At 45.9% G+C, this 14,113-nt stretch overlaps 5 non-coding genes across 5 annotated transcripts; all 5 read right to left on the bottom strand.

Moving 5' to 3' along the window:
- Positions 1-879: 879 nt before the first annotated feature.
- Positions 880-952, bottom strand: trnav-aac (transfer RNA valine (anticodon AAC)). The gene has a single exon. It is a non-coding gene; the product is annotated as a tRNA-Val (tRNA).
- Positions 953-3,739: 2,787 nt separating this feature from the next.
- On the bottom strand, positions 3,740-3,812 carry trnav-aac (transfer RNA valine (anticodon AAC)). The gene has a single exon. It is a non-coding gene; the product is annotated as a tRNA-Val (tRNA).
- Positions 3,813-6,620: 2,808 nt separating this feature from the next.
- trnav-aac (transfer RNA valine (anticodon AAC)) lies at positions 6,621-6,693 on the bottom strand. The gene has a single exon. It is a non-coding gene; the product is annotated as a tRNA-Val (tRNA).
- Positions 6,694-9,501: 2,808 nt separating this feature from the next.
- On the bottom strand, positions 9,502-9,574 carry trnav-aac (transfer RNA valine (anticodon AAC)). The gene has a single exon. It is a non-coding gene; the product is annotated as a tRNA-Val (tRNA).
- A 2,808-nt stretch (positions 9,575-12,382) lies between these two features.
- Positions 12,383-12,455, bottom strand: trnav-aac (transfer RNA valine (anticodon AAC)). The gene has a single exon. It is a non-coding gene; the product is annotated as a tRNA-Val (tRNA).
- Between the last annotated feature and the right edge of the window lie 1,658 nt (positions 12,456-14,113).

The raw sequence follows: 14,113 nt of genomic DNA, 5'->3' as shown, positions 1-14,113 counted from the left end.
ACATAGTAACAGAAGTCAAAAGGTAATTACCTCACCCCACCCCCACTCCGGAAGAGGTGCTAACTGCCCTTGAGTGCTTTCTGATCTCGATGTGAAGAGCTCACACGCCTCTGAGTCACCTTCAAGTCTCTGTTTGCGGAGTGAATCACAAAGAAGGACTTTTACCAGAGCTGCAACCGCCTCACTTCCCCACTCGCTCTCCCCTTTTACATTTTCCTGCTCGTCAGTGATTTAAAGAAAACCAAATGGATGCGATGTCATTCTGTAGCCTCTCTGTCGATTCCTCCGTTTCAGTTCCAACATGGCTTAGATCTCGGGGCGCACCTTAATATTAGCGGCGCTATGAAAGCACAGGTTCAAAGGTTCCTCTGAGAGTGTAAATTATTTCATTGCTGTTGCTGATTGAATGAGCCACTAACGTGCGAACTGCCCCAAAATATGATTCAGGAATCTGGTACCAACTCTCGCGCGTTGAATAACGACAGACAGCTTCCAAATGAGGCCTTTCAGAGACGACTTTGGGGTACATTTGACAGACAGACAAGTTCAGGAATCCGTGGTGCGCTGTGACACCTGCGCAGCAGCTTCTTCCCTGCCTTTGAACCGGGCCGCCTGCGCAAGGAATGCAAATGCGGTACTGCTTTTCGTGGAAGGATCAGAACGCGGCAAGGACACTCTCAAACAGAATGGCATATGCATCAGAACCAGGTTGGAGAAAAACTTTATAATGCTTTACACAGTAATTAAATGGAGTTGCCTTACATTTCACTACGAGAGCAGATTCTTTCAAGCAAATTCGAAGGCAGGTTTGCAGATGGGAAAGCAAGCAAGAAAGCTCCGTTCTTGTCCATGTAAAAGGCTGCAGTTGACGAACCAAGCAGTTTCTGCCCAGTTTCGAACTGGGGACCTTTCGCGTGTTAGGCGAACGTGATGACCACTACACTACAGAAACCAGCCGCGGTCGCCGCCCTGCGGCGCAGTGGCATCCAGCACTGAAAGTTGAAGCCATTCTCCGTTTCACCTTTCTGTTTCCAATCGCTCGTTGTTGTCCAGCGTAATTGACATCTTGAAAACGTTAAAAAAGACACGTGAAATTGATGACAATATATAGACAATGATTTCGTCAATGTTTGGACCGTAGGGCGAGGTGGAATAAGCTGGGACGACTTTCCCTGCAGCGTAACGGCTGCGATATGATCTTATGGAAGGGTTGTAAACTGAGTATTTCTGTGTTTTACCCAAATTGGGGTGAGTTGAAAACTCGAGAGCATAGGTTTAAGGTGAGTGGGCTGAAATTGACAAACGACCTGAGGCACATTTCCCACACAGAAGGTTGTGCGTGTATGGAATGAGCTCCCAGAGGAAGTGGAGGAGGCTATTACACTCAGAAAATTGCAAAGGTAATCGGATGAGTTTCTGGACAGGATGGGTTTAGAGGGATTGGGGCCAAATGCTGGGGAACGGGACTTGTTTAATTTTGGTTATGTGGTGAGCATGGATGAGATACACCTAAATATCTGTTTCCACGCCGTGTACCCCCATAACGTCTTGTTGCTAACACTGGCTTTAAAGGATTACTTTTTAGCGGAGTTTTCCATCGCAGTCTGTGGCACAATCGTTTAGTCTGTTCGACTGCTCACGGGAAAGGTAGTATTGTGAAACACTGCAGATACGAACGACTTCCTTAATTTTGCCCCGACTGACCATACTCCGTGAAATTTTCCCAGACCTCAATTGAGGAGTTTTGCTGCTCGAAGTTACCTCAGAAACCCTGTTAACTCGTAATGTGCTGAGCGAATCGCAAAACAGAAAGCATTTTTCACGGAACACAAACAAAACTGGCATGCCGAATGCATTTTCAGACAGAGAGATGCATGAATGCTAAATGTGTCACAGTCCGAGGGCATGAGTCATAAAGTAATCTCACAACTAACAACAGGGCAATTCCAAACTACTCTTTCAAACATACTGCAGCGTTAGTGCACCACCACTTTCCAGACAATGCTGAAAAGAGAGATAGAAAGAACATCATAAGAACGGGCCATAAAAAGTCAATTTCACCAATCACAGTCTCGATTAGATTACCTTTTCCTTCTGATGTCTCCAGGACGGAAATGAAGGAAATGGGAGAAATTCAATAACATATGACACCGAAATTCATTGGAACGATTTTCCCATTGGACAAAAAACCAAATAACGACGAGTCGAGTCACCGCAGGACTTTGTTTCACAACAGCGATGAAATAATAGTCTCCATTCGGTTCCAGTAAAAGCACAAATCGCTTTGGAACAGCAGAGCTGTTTGCGATTTTCCGCGCGGGAGGCGAACGCGATCTTGACAGCAGAGACACTTGGACACTTCGGTCAAATAACCATGAGCTGCTAGACATTACTACAATTTCGATTCTTGCTTTGCTAAATGATTTCACACATTGCTCGAAACAGGACGACTTTCACGTTTACACGGAACACGAAACACACCTGACTACAGGGAAAATGCACAAAGCTGAGCAGGCCGTGTTCCACATCAAACCGTGCAGCATTTATTCAGTCACTGTGTCTGTTTTGCAGAAGAAGGGTCCCAAAGAATGTTCTCCACCCTAAAACCGGAGGTCGCATTACAATCCGAGAACGACAGATCACATTGTGAGCATGCTCTGACCTCGGGGCCGGTTCGAGATGCCACTTTCCGTGCCTTTTACTTTAACCGTGCAATTTGCTGCAGAGATGTTCACTCCTGGACATGAGCCACGTGGATACCAACTGAGTCGGAAACCTGTGCGGCAATCGACGAGAAGCGATTCAATAAATTTTGCTAACTTCCATGGTGCTTATTGGAAATGCAGTTTCTGTTCAAGTCAATCGAAAAGGCAGTTTCTGAACATAGTAACAGAAGTCAAAAGGTAATTACCTCACCCCACCCCCACTCCGGAAGAGGTGCTAACTGCCCTTGAGTGCTTTCTGATCTCGATGTGAAGAGCTCACACGCCTCTGAGTCACCTTCAAGTCTCTGTTTGCGGAGTGAATCACAAAGAAGGACTTTTACCAGAGCTGCAACCGCCTCACTTCCCCACTCGCTCTCCCCTTTTACATTTTCCTGCTCGTCAGTGATTTAAAGAAAACCAAATGGATGCGATGTCATTCTGTAGCCTCTCTGTCGATTCCTCCGTTTCAGTTCCAACATGGCTTAGATCTCGGGGCGCACCTTAATATTAGCGGCGCTATGAAAGCACAGGTTCAAAGGTTCCTCTGAGAGTGTAAATTATTTCATTGCTGTTGCTGATTGAATGAGCCACTAACGTGCGAACTGCCCCAAAATATGATTCAGGAATCTGGTACCAACTCTCGCGCGTTGAATAACGACAGACAGCTTCCAAATGAGGCCTTTCAGAGACGACTTTGGGGTACATTTGACAGACAGACAAGTTCAGGAATCCGTGGTGCGCTGTGACCTGCCTTTGAACCGGTCCGCCTACGCAAGGAATGCAAATGCGGTACTGCTTTTCGTGGAAGGATCAGAACGCGGCAAGGACACTCTCAAACAGAATGGCATATGCATCAGAACCAGGTTGGAGAAAAACTTTATAATGCTTTACACAGTAATTAAATGGAGTTGCCTTACATTTCACTACGAGAGCAGATTCTTTCAAGCAAATTCGAAGGCAGGTTTGCAGATGGGAAAGCAAGCAAGAAAGCTCCGTTCTTGTCCATGTAAAAGGCCGCAGTTGACGAACAAAGCAGTTTCTGCCCAGTTTCGAACTGGGGACCTTTCGCGTGTTAGGCGAACGTGATGACCACTACACTACAGAAACCAGCCGCGGTCGCCGCCCTGCGGCGCAGTGGCATCCAGCACTGAAAGTTGAAGCCATTCTCCGTTTCACCTTTCTGTTTCCAATTGCTCGTTGTTGTCCAGCGTAATTGACATCTTGAAAACGTTAAAAAAGACACGTGAAATTGATGACAATATATAGACAATGATTTCGTCAATGTTTGGACCGTAGGGCGAGGTGGAATAAGCTGGGACGACTTTCCCTGCAGCGTAACGGCTGCGATATGATCTTATGGAAGGGTTGTAAACTGAGTATTTCTGTGTTTTACCCAAATTGGGGTGAGTTGAAAACTCGAGAGCATAGGTTTAAGGTGAGTGGGCTGAAATTGACAAACGACCTGAGGCACATTTCCCACACAGAAGGTTGTGCGTGTATGGAATGAGCTCCCAGAGGAAGTGGAGGAGGCTATTACACTCAGAAAATTGCAAAGGTAATCGGATGAGTTTCTGGACAGGATGGGTTTAGAGGGATTGGGGCCAAATGCTGGGGAACGGGACTTGTTTAATTTTGGTTATGTGGTGAGCATGGATGAGATACACCTAAATATCTGTTTCCACGCCGTGTACCCCCATAACGTCTTGTTGCTAACACTGGCTTTAAAGGATTACTTTTTAGCGGAGTTTTCCATCGCAGTCTGTGGCACAATCGTTTAGTCTGTTCGACTGCTCACGGGAAAGGTAGTATTGTGAAACACTGCAGATACGAACGACTTCCTTAATTTTGCCCCGACTGACCATACTCCGTGAAATTTTCCCAGACCTCAATTGAGGAGTTTTGCTGCTCGAAGTTACCTCAGAAACCCTGTTAACTCGTAATGTGCTGAGCGAATCGCAAAACAGAAAGCATTTTTCACGGAACACAAACAAAACTGGCATGCCGAATGCATTTTCAGACAGAGAGATGCATGAATGCTAAATGTGTCACAGTCCGAGGGCATGAGTCATAAAGTAATCTCACAACTAACAACAGGGCAATTCCAAACTACTCTTTCAAACATACTGCAGCGTTAGTGCACCACCACTTTCCAGACAATGCTGAAAAGAGAGATAGAAAGAACATCATAAGAACGGGCCATAAAAAGTCAATTTCACCAATCACAGTCTCGATTAGATTACCTTTTCCTTCTGATGTCTCCAGGACGGAAATGAAGGAAATGGGAGAAATTCAATAACATATGACACCGAAATTCATTGGAACGATTTTCCCATTGGACAAAAAACCAAATAACGACGAGTCGAGTCACCGCAGGACTTTGTTTCACAACAGCGATGAAATAATAGTCTCCATTCGGTTCCAGTAAAAGTACAAATCGCTTTGGAACAGCAGAGCTGTTTGCGATTTTCCGCGCGGGAGGCGAACGCGATCTTGACAGCAGAGACACTTGGACACTTCGGTCAAATAACCATGAGCTGCTAGACATTACTACAATTTCGATTCTTGCTTTGCTAAATGATTTCACACATTGCTCGAAACAGGACGACTTTCACGTTTACACGGAACACGAAACACACCTGACTACAGGGAAAATGCACAAAGCTGAGCAGGCCGTGTTCCACATCAAACCGTGCAGCATTTATTCAGTCACTGTGTCTGTTTTGCAGAAGAAGGGTCCCAAAGAATGTTCTCCACCCTAAAACCGGAGGTCGCATTACAATCCGAGAACGACAGATCACATTGTGAGCATGCTCTGACCTCGGGGCCGGTTCGAGATGCCACTTTCCGTGCCTTTTACTTTAACCGTGCAATTTGCTGCAGAGATGTTCACTCCTGGACATGAGCCACGTGGATACCAACTGAGTCGGAAACCTGTGCGGCAATCGACGAGAAGCGATTCAATAAATTTTGCTAACTTCCATGGTGCTTATTGGAAATGCAGTTTCTGTTCAAGTCAATCGAAAAGGCAGTTTCTGAACATAGTAACAGAAGTCAAAAGGTAATTACCTCACCCCACCCCCACTCCGGAAGAGGTGCTAACTGCCCTTGAGTGCTTTCTGATCTCGATGTGAAGAGCTCACACGCCTCTGAGTCACCTTCAAGTCTCTGTTTGCGGAGTGAATCACAAAGAAGGACTTTTACCAGAGCTGCAACCGCCTCACTTCCCCACTCGCTCTCCCCTTTTACATTTTCCTGCTCGTCAGTGATTTAAAGAAAACCAAATGGATGCGATGTCATTCTGTAGCCTCTCTGTCGATTCCTCCGTTTCAGTTCCAACATGGCTTAGATCTCGGGGCGCACCTTAATATTAGCGGCGCTATGAAAGCACAGGTTCAAAGGTTCCTCTGAGAGTGTAAATTATTTCATTGCTGTTGCTGATTGAATGAGCCACTAACGTGCGAACTGCCCCAAAATATGATTCAGGAATCTGGTACCAACTCTCGCGCGTTGAATAACGACAGACAGCTTCCAAATGAGGCCTTTCAGAGACGACTTTGGGGTACATTTGACAGACAGACAAGTTCAGGAATCCGTGGTGCGCTGTGACACCTGCGCAGCAGCTTCTTCCCTGCCTTTGAACCGGGCCGCCTGCGCAAGGAATGCAAATGCGGTACTGCTTTTCGTGGAAGGATCAGAACGCGGCAAGGACACTCTCAAACAGAATGGCATATGCATCAGAACCAGGTTGGAGAAAAACTTTATAATGCTTTACACAGTAATTAAATGGAGTTGCCTTACATTTCACTACGAGAGCAGATTCTTTCAAGCAAATTCGAAGGCAGGTTTGCAGATGGGAAAGCAAGCAAGAAAGCTCCGTTCTTGTCCATGTAAAAGGCTGCAGTTGACGAACCAAGCAGTTTCTGCCCAGTTTCGAACTGGGGACCTTTCGCGTGTTAGGCGAACGTGATGACCACTACACTACAGAAACCAGCCGCGGTCGCCGCCCTGCGGCGCAGTGGCATCCAGCACTGAAAGTTGAAGCCATTCTCCGTTTCACCTTTCTGTTTCCAATCGCTCGTTGTTGTCCAGCGTAATTGACATCTTGAAAACGTTAAAAAAGACACGTGAAATTGATGACAATATATAGACAATGATTTCGTCAATGTTTGGACCGTAGGGCGAGGTGGAATAAGCTGGGACGACTTTCCCTGCAGCGTAACGGCTGCGATATGATCTTATGGAAGGGTTGTAAACTGAGTATTTCTGTGTTTTACCCAATTTGGGGTGAGTTGAAAACTCGAGAGCATAGGTTTAAGGTGAGTGGGCTGAAATTGACAAACGACCTGAGGCACATTTCCCACACAGAAGGTTGTGCGTGTATGGAATGAGCTCCCAGAGGAAGTGGAGGAGGCTATTACACTCAGAAAATTGCAAAGGTAATCGGATGAGTTTCTGGACAGGATGGGTTTAGAGGGATTGGGGCCAAATGCTGGGGAACGGGACTTGTTTAATTTTGGTTATGTGGTGAGCATGGATGAGATACACCTAAATATCTGTTTCCACGCCGTGTACCCCCATAACGTCTTGTTGCTAACACTGGCTTTAAAGGATTACTTTTTAGCGGAGTTTTCCATCGCAGTCTGTGGCACAATCGTTTAGTCTGTTCGACTGCTCACGGGAAAGGTAGTATTGTGAAACACTGCAGATACGAACGACTTCCTTAATTTTGCCCCGACTGACCATACTCCGTGAAATTTTCCCAGACCTCAATTGAGGAGTTTTGCTGCTCGAAGTTACCTCAGATACCCTGTTAACTCGTAATGTGCTGAGCGAATCGCAAAACAGAAAGCATTTTTCACGGAACACAAACAAAACTGGCATGCCGAATGCATTTTCAGACAGAGAGATGCATGAATGCTAAATGTGTCACAGTCCGAGGGCATGAGTCATAAAGTAATCTCACAACTAACAACAGGGCAATTCCAAACTACTCTTTCAAACATACTGCAGCGTTAGTGCACCACCACTTTCCAGACAATGCTGAAAAGAGAGATAGAAAGAACATCATAAGAACGGGCCATAAAAAGTCAATTTCACCAATCACAGTCTCGATTAGATTACCTTTTCCTTCTGATGTCTCCAGGACGGAAATGAAGGAAATGGGAGAAATTCAATAACATATGACACCGAAATTCATTGGAACGATTTTCCCATTGGACAAAAAACCAAATAACGACGAGTCGAGTCACCGCAGGACTTTGTTTCACAACAGCGATGAAATAATAGTCTCCATTCGGTTCCAGTAAAAGCACAAATCGCTTTGGAACAGCAGAGCTGTTTGCGATTTTCCGCGCGGGAGGCGAACGCGATCTTGACAGCAGAGACACTTGGACACTTCGGTCAAATAACCATGAGCTGCTAGACATTACTACAATTTCGATTCTTGCTTTGCTAAATGATTTCACACATTGCTCGAAACAGGACGACTTTCACGTTTACACGGAACACGAAACACACCTGACTACAGGGAAAATGCACAAAGCTGAGCAGGCCGTGTTCCACATCAAACCGTGCAGCATTTATTCAGTCACTGTGTCTGTTTTGCAGAAGAAGGGTCCCAAAGAATGTTCTCCACCCTAAAACCGGAGGTCGCATTACAATCCGAGAACGACAGATCACATTGTGAGCATGCTCTGACCTCGGGGCCGGTTCGAGATGCCACTTTCCGTGCCTTTTACTTTAACCGTGCAATTTGCTGCAGAGATGTTCACTCCTGGACATGAGCCACGTGGATGCCAACTGAGTCGGAAACCTGTGCGGCAATCGACGAGAAGCGATTCAATAAATTTTGCTAACTTCCATGGTGCTTATTGGAAATGCAGTTTCTGTTCAAGTCAATCGAAAAGGCAGTTTCTGAACATAGTAACAGAAGTCAAAAGGTAATTACCTCACCCCACCCCCACTCCGGAAGAGGTGCTAACTGCCCTTGAGTGCTTTCTGATCTCGATGTGAAGAGCTCACACGCCTCTGAGTCACCTTCAAGTCTCTGTTTGCGGAGTGAATCACAAAGAAGGACTTTTACCAGAGCTGCAACCGCCTCACTTCCCCACTCGCTCTCCCCTTTTACATTTTCCTGCTCGTCAGTGATTTAAAGAAAACCAAATGGATGCGATGTCATTCTGTAGCCTCTCTGTCGATTCCTCCGTTTCAGTTCCAACATGGCTTAGATCTCGGGGCGCACCTTAATATTAGCGGCGCTATGAAAGCACAGGTTCAAAGGTTCCTCTGAGAGTGTAAATTATTTCATTGCTATTGCTGATTGAATGAGCCACTAACGTGCGAACTGCCCCAAAATATGATTCAGGAATCTGGTACCAACTCTCGCGCGTTGAATAACGACAGACAGCTTCCAAATGAGGCCTTTCAGAGACGACTTTGGGGTACATTTGACAGACAGACAAGTTCAGGAATCCGTGGTGCGCTGTGACACCTGCGCAGCAGCTTCTTCCCTGCCTTTGAACCGGGCCGCCTGCGCAAGGAATGCAAATGCGGTACTGCTTTTCGTGGAAGGATCAGAACGCGGCAAGGACACTCTCAAACAGAATGGCATATGCATCAGAACCAGGTTGGAGAAAAACTTTATAATGCTTTACACAGTAATTAAATGGAGTTGCCTTACATTTCACTACGAGAGCAGATTCTTTCAAGCAAATTCGAAGGCAGGTTTGCAGATGGGAAAGCAAGCAAGAAAGCTCCGTTCTTGTCCATGTAAAAGGCTGCAGTTGACGAACCAAGCAGTTTCTGCCCAGTTTCGAACTGGGGACCTTTCGCGTGTTAGGCGAACGTGATGACCACTACACTACAGAAACCAGCCGCGGTCGCCGCCCTGCGGCGCAGTGGCATCCAGCACTGAAAGTTGAAGCCATTCTCCGTTTCACCTTTCTGTTTCCAATCGCTCGTTGTTGTCCAGCGTAATTGACATCTTGAAAACGTTAAAAAAGACACGTGAAATTGATGACAATATATAGACAATGATTTCGTCAATGTTTGGACCGTAGGGCGAGGTGGAATAAGCTGGGACGACTTTCCCTGCAGCGTAACGGCTGCGATATGATCTTATGGAAGGGTTGTAAACTGAGTATTTCTGTGTTTTACCCAATTTGGGGTGAGTTGAAAACTCGAGAGCATAGGTTTAAGGTGAGTGGGCTGAAATTGACAAACGACCTGAGGCACATTTCCCACACAGAAGGTTGTGCGTGTATGGAATGAGCTCCCAGAGGAAGTGGAGGAGGCTATTACACTCAGAAAATTGCAAAGGTAATCGGATGAGTTTCTGGACAGGATGGGTTTAGAGGGATTGGGGCCAAATGCTGGGGAACGGGACTTGTTTAATTTTGGTTATGTGGTGAGCATGGATGAGATACACCTAAATATCTGTTTCCACGCCGTGTACCCCCATAACGTCTTGTTGCTAACACTGGCTTTAAAGGATTACTTTTTAGCGGAGTTTTCCATCGCAGTCTGTGGCACAATCGTTTAGTCTGTTCGACTGCTCACGGGAAAGGTAGTATTGTGAAACACTGCAGATACGAACGACTTCCTTAATTTTGCCCCGACTGACCATACTCCGTGAAATTTTCCCAGACCTCAATTGAGGAGTTTTGCTGCTCGAAGTTACCTCAGATACCCTGTTAACTCGTAATGTGCTGAGCGAATCGCAAAACAGAAAGCATTTTTCACGGAACACAAACAAAACTGGCATGCCGAATGCATTTTCAGACAGAGAGATGCATGAATGCTAAATGTGTCACAGTCCGAGGGCATGAGTCATAAAGTAATCTCACAACTAACAACAGGGCAATTCCAAACTACTCTTTCAAACATACTGCAGCGTTAGTGCACCACCACTTTCCAGACAATGCTGAAAAGAGAGATAGAAAGAACATCATAAGAACGGGCCATAAAAAGTCAATTTCACCAATCACAGTCTCGATTAGATTACCTTTTCCTTCTGATGTCTCCAGGACGGAAATGAAGGAAATGGGAGAAATTCAATAACATATGACACCGAAATTCATTGGAACGATTTTCCCATTGGACAAAAAACCAAATAACGACGAGTCGAGTCACCGCAGGACTTTGTTTCACAACAGCGATGAAATAATAGTCTCCATTCGGTTCCAGTAAAAGCACAAATCGCTTTGGAACAGCAGAGCTGTTTGCGATTTTCCGCGCGGGAGGCGAACGCGATCTTGACAGCAGAGACACTTGGACACTTCGGTCAAATAACCATGAGCTGCTAGACATTACTACAATTTCGATTCTTGCTTTGCTAAATGATTTCACACATTGCTCGAAACAGGACGACTTTCACGTTTACACGGAACACGAAACACACCTGACTACAGGGAAAATGCACAAAGCTGAGCAGGCCGTGTTCCACATCAAACCGTGCAGCATTTATTCAGTCACTGTGTCTGTTTTGCAGAAGAAGGGTCCCAAAGAATGTTCTCCACCCTAAAACCGGAGGTCGCATTACAATCCGAGAACGACAGATCACATTGTGAGCATGCTCTGACCTCGGGGCCGGTTCGAGATGCCACTTTCCGTGCCTTTTACTTTAACCGTGCAATTTGCTGCAGAGATGTTCACTCCTGGACATGAGCCACGTGGATGCCAACTGAGTCGGAAACCTGTGCGGCAATCGACGAGAAGCGATTCAATAAATTTTGCTAACTTCCATGGTGCTTATTGGAAATGCAGTTTCTGTTCAAGTCAATCGAAAAGGCAGTTTCTGAACATAGTAACAGAAGTCAAAAGGTAATTACCTCACCCCACCCCCACTCCGGAAGAGGTGCTAACTGCCCTTGAGTGCTTTCTGATCTCGATGTGAAGAGCTCACACGCCTCTGAGTCACCTTCAAGTCTCTGTTTGCGGAGTGAATCACAAAGAAGGACTTTTACCAGAGCTGCAACCGCCTCACTTCCCCACTCGCTCTCCCCTTTTACATTTTCCTGCTCGTCAGTGATTTAAAGAAAACCAAATGGATGCGATGTCATTCTGTAGCCTCTCTGTCGATTCCTCCGTTTCAGTTCCAACATGGCTTAGATCTCGGGGCGCACCTTAATATTAGCGGCGCTATGAAAGCACAGGTTCAAAGGTTCCTCTGAGAGTGTAAATTATTTCATTGCTGTTGCTGATTGAATGAGCCACTAACGTGCGAACTGCCCCAAAATATGATTCAGGAATCTGGTACCAACTCTCGCGCGTTGAATAACGACAGACAGCTTCCAAATGAGGCCTTTCAGAGACGACTTTGGGGTACATTTGACAGACAGACAAGTTCAGGAATCCGTGGTGCGCTGTGACACCTGCGCAGCAGCTTCTTCCCTGCCTTTGAACCGGGCCGCCTGCGCAAGGAATGCAAATGCGGTACTGCTTTTCGTGGAAGGATCAGAACGCGGCAAGGACACTCTCAAACAGAATGGCATATGCATCAGAACCAGGTTGGAGAAAAACTTTATAATGCTTTACACAGTAATTAAATGGAGTTGCCTTACATTTCACTACGAGAGCAGATTCTTTCAAGCAAATTCGAAGGCAGGTTTGCAGATGGGAAAGCAAGCAAGAAAGCTCCGTTCTTGTCCATGTAAAAGGCTGCAGTTGACGAACCAAGCAGTTTCTGCCCAGTTTCGAACTGGGGACCTTTCGCGTGTTAGGCGAACGTGATGACCACTACACTACAGAAACCAGCCGCGGTCGCCGCCCTGCGGCGCAGTGGCATCCAGCACTGAAAGTTGAAGCCATTCTCCGTTTCACCTTTCTGTTTCCAATCGCTCGTTGTTGTCCAGCGTAATTGACATCTTGAAAACGTTAAAAAAGACACGTGAAATTGATGACAATATATAGACAATGATTTCGTCAATGTTTGGACCGTAGGGCGAGGTGGAATAAGCTGGGACGACTTTCCCTGCAGCGTAACGGCTGCGATATGATCTTATGGAAGGGTTGTAAACTGAGTATTTCTGTGTTTTACCCAATTTGGGGTGAGTTGAAAACTCGAGAGCATAGGTTTAAGGTGAGTGGGCTGAAATTGACAAACGACCTGAGGCACATTTCCCACACAGAAGGTTGTGCGTGTATGGAATGAGCTCCCAGAGGAAGTGGAGGAGGCTATTACACTCAGAAAATTGCAAAGGTAATCGGATGAGTTTCTGGACAGGATGGGTTTAGAGGGATTGGGGCCAAATGCTGGGGAACGGGACTTGTTTAATTTTGGTTATGTGGTGAGCATGGATGAGATACACCTAAATATCTGTTTCCACGCCGTGTACCCCCATAACGTCTTGTTGCTAACACTGGCTTTAAAGGATTACTTTTTAGCGGAGTTTTCCATCGCAGTCTGTGGCACAATCGTTTAGTCTGTTCGACTGCTCACGGGAAAGGTAGTATTGTGAAACACTGCAGATACGAACGACTTCCTTAATTTTGCCCCGACTGACCATACTCCGTGAAATTTTCCCAGACCTCAATTGAGGAGTTTTGCTGCTCGAAGTTACCTCAGATACCCTGTTAACTCGTAATGTGCTGAGCGAATCGCAAAACAGAAAGCATTTTTCACGGAACACAAACAAAACTGGCATGCCGAATGCATTTTCAGACAGAGAGATGCATGAATGCTAAATGTGTCACAGTCCGAGGGCATGAGTCATAAAGTAATCTCACAACTAACAACAGGGCAATTCCAAACTACTCTTTCAAACATACTGCAGCGTTAGTGCACCACCACTTTCCAGACAATGCTGAAAAGAGAGATAGAAAGAACATCATAAGAACGGGCCATAAAAAGTCAATTTCACCAATCACAGTCTCGATTAGATTACCTTTTCCTTCTGATGTCTCCAGGACGGAAATGAAGGAAATGGGAGAAATTCAATAACATATGACACCGAAATTCATTGGAACGATTTTCCCATTGGACAAAAAACCAAATAACGACGAGTCGAGTCACCGCAGGACTTTGTTTCACAACAGCGATGAAATAATAGTCTCCATTCGGTTCCAGTAAAAGCACAAATCGCTTTGGAACAGCAGAGCTGTTTGCGATTTTCCGCGCGGGAGGCGAACGCGATCTTGACAGCAGAGACACTTGGACACTTCGGTCAAATAACCATGAGCTGCTAGACATTACTACAATTTCGATTCTTGCTTTGCTAAATGATTTCACACATTGCTCGAAACAGGACGACTTTCACGTTTACACGGAACACGAAACACACCTGACTACAGGGAAAATGCACAAAGCTGAGCAGGCCGTGTTCCACATCAAACCGTGCAGCATTTATTCAGTCACTGTGTCTGTTTTGCAGAAGAAGGGTCCCAAAGAATGTTCTCCACCCTAAAACCGG

The sequence above is a fragment of the Chiloscyllium punctatum genome, unplaced genomic scaffold (assembly GCF_047496795.1).
Source record: "Chiloscyllium punctatum isolate Juve2018m unplaced genomic scaffold, sChiPun1.3 scaffold_156, whole genome shotgun sequence".
NCBI lineage: Eukaryota > Metazoa > Chordata > Chondrichthyes > Orectolobiformes > Hemiscylliidae > Chiloscyllium > Chiloscyllium punctatum.
This window is presented reverse-complemented; position numbering and strand designations above follow the sequence as displayed.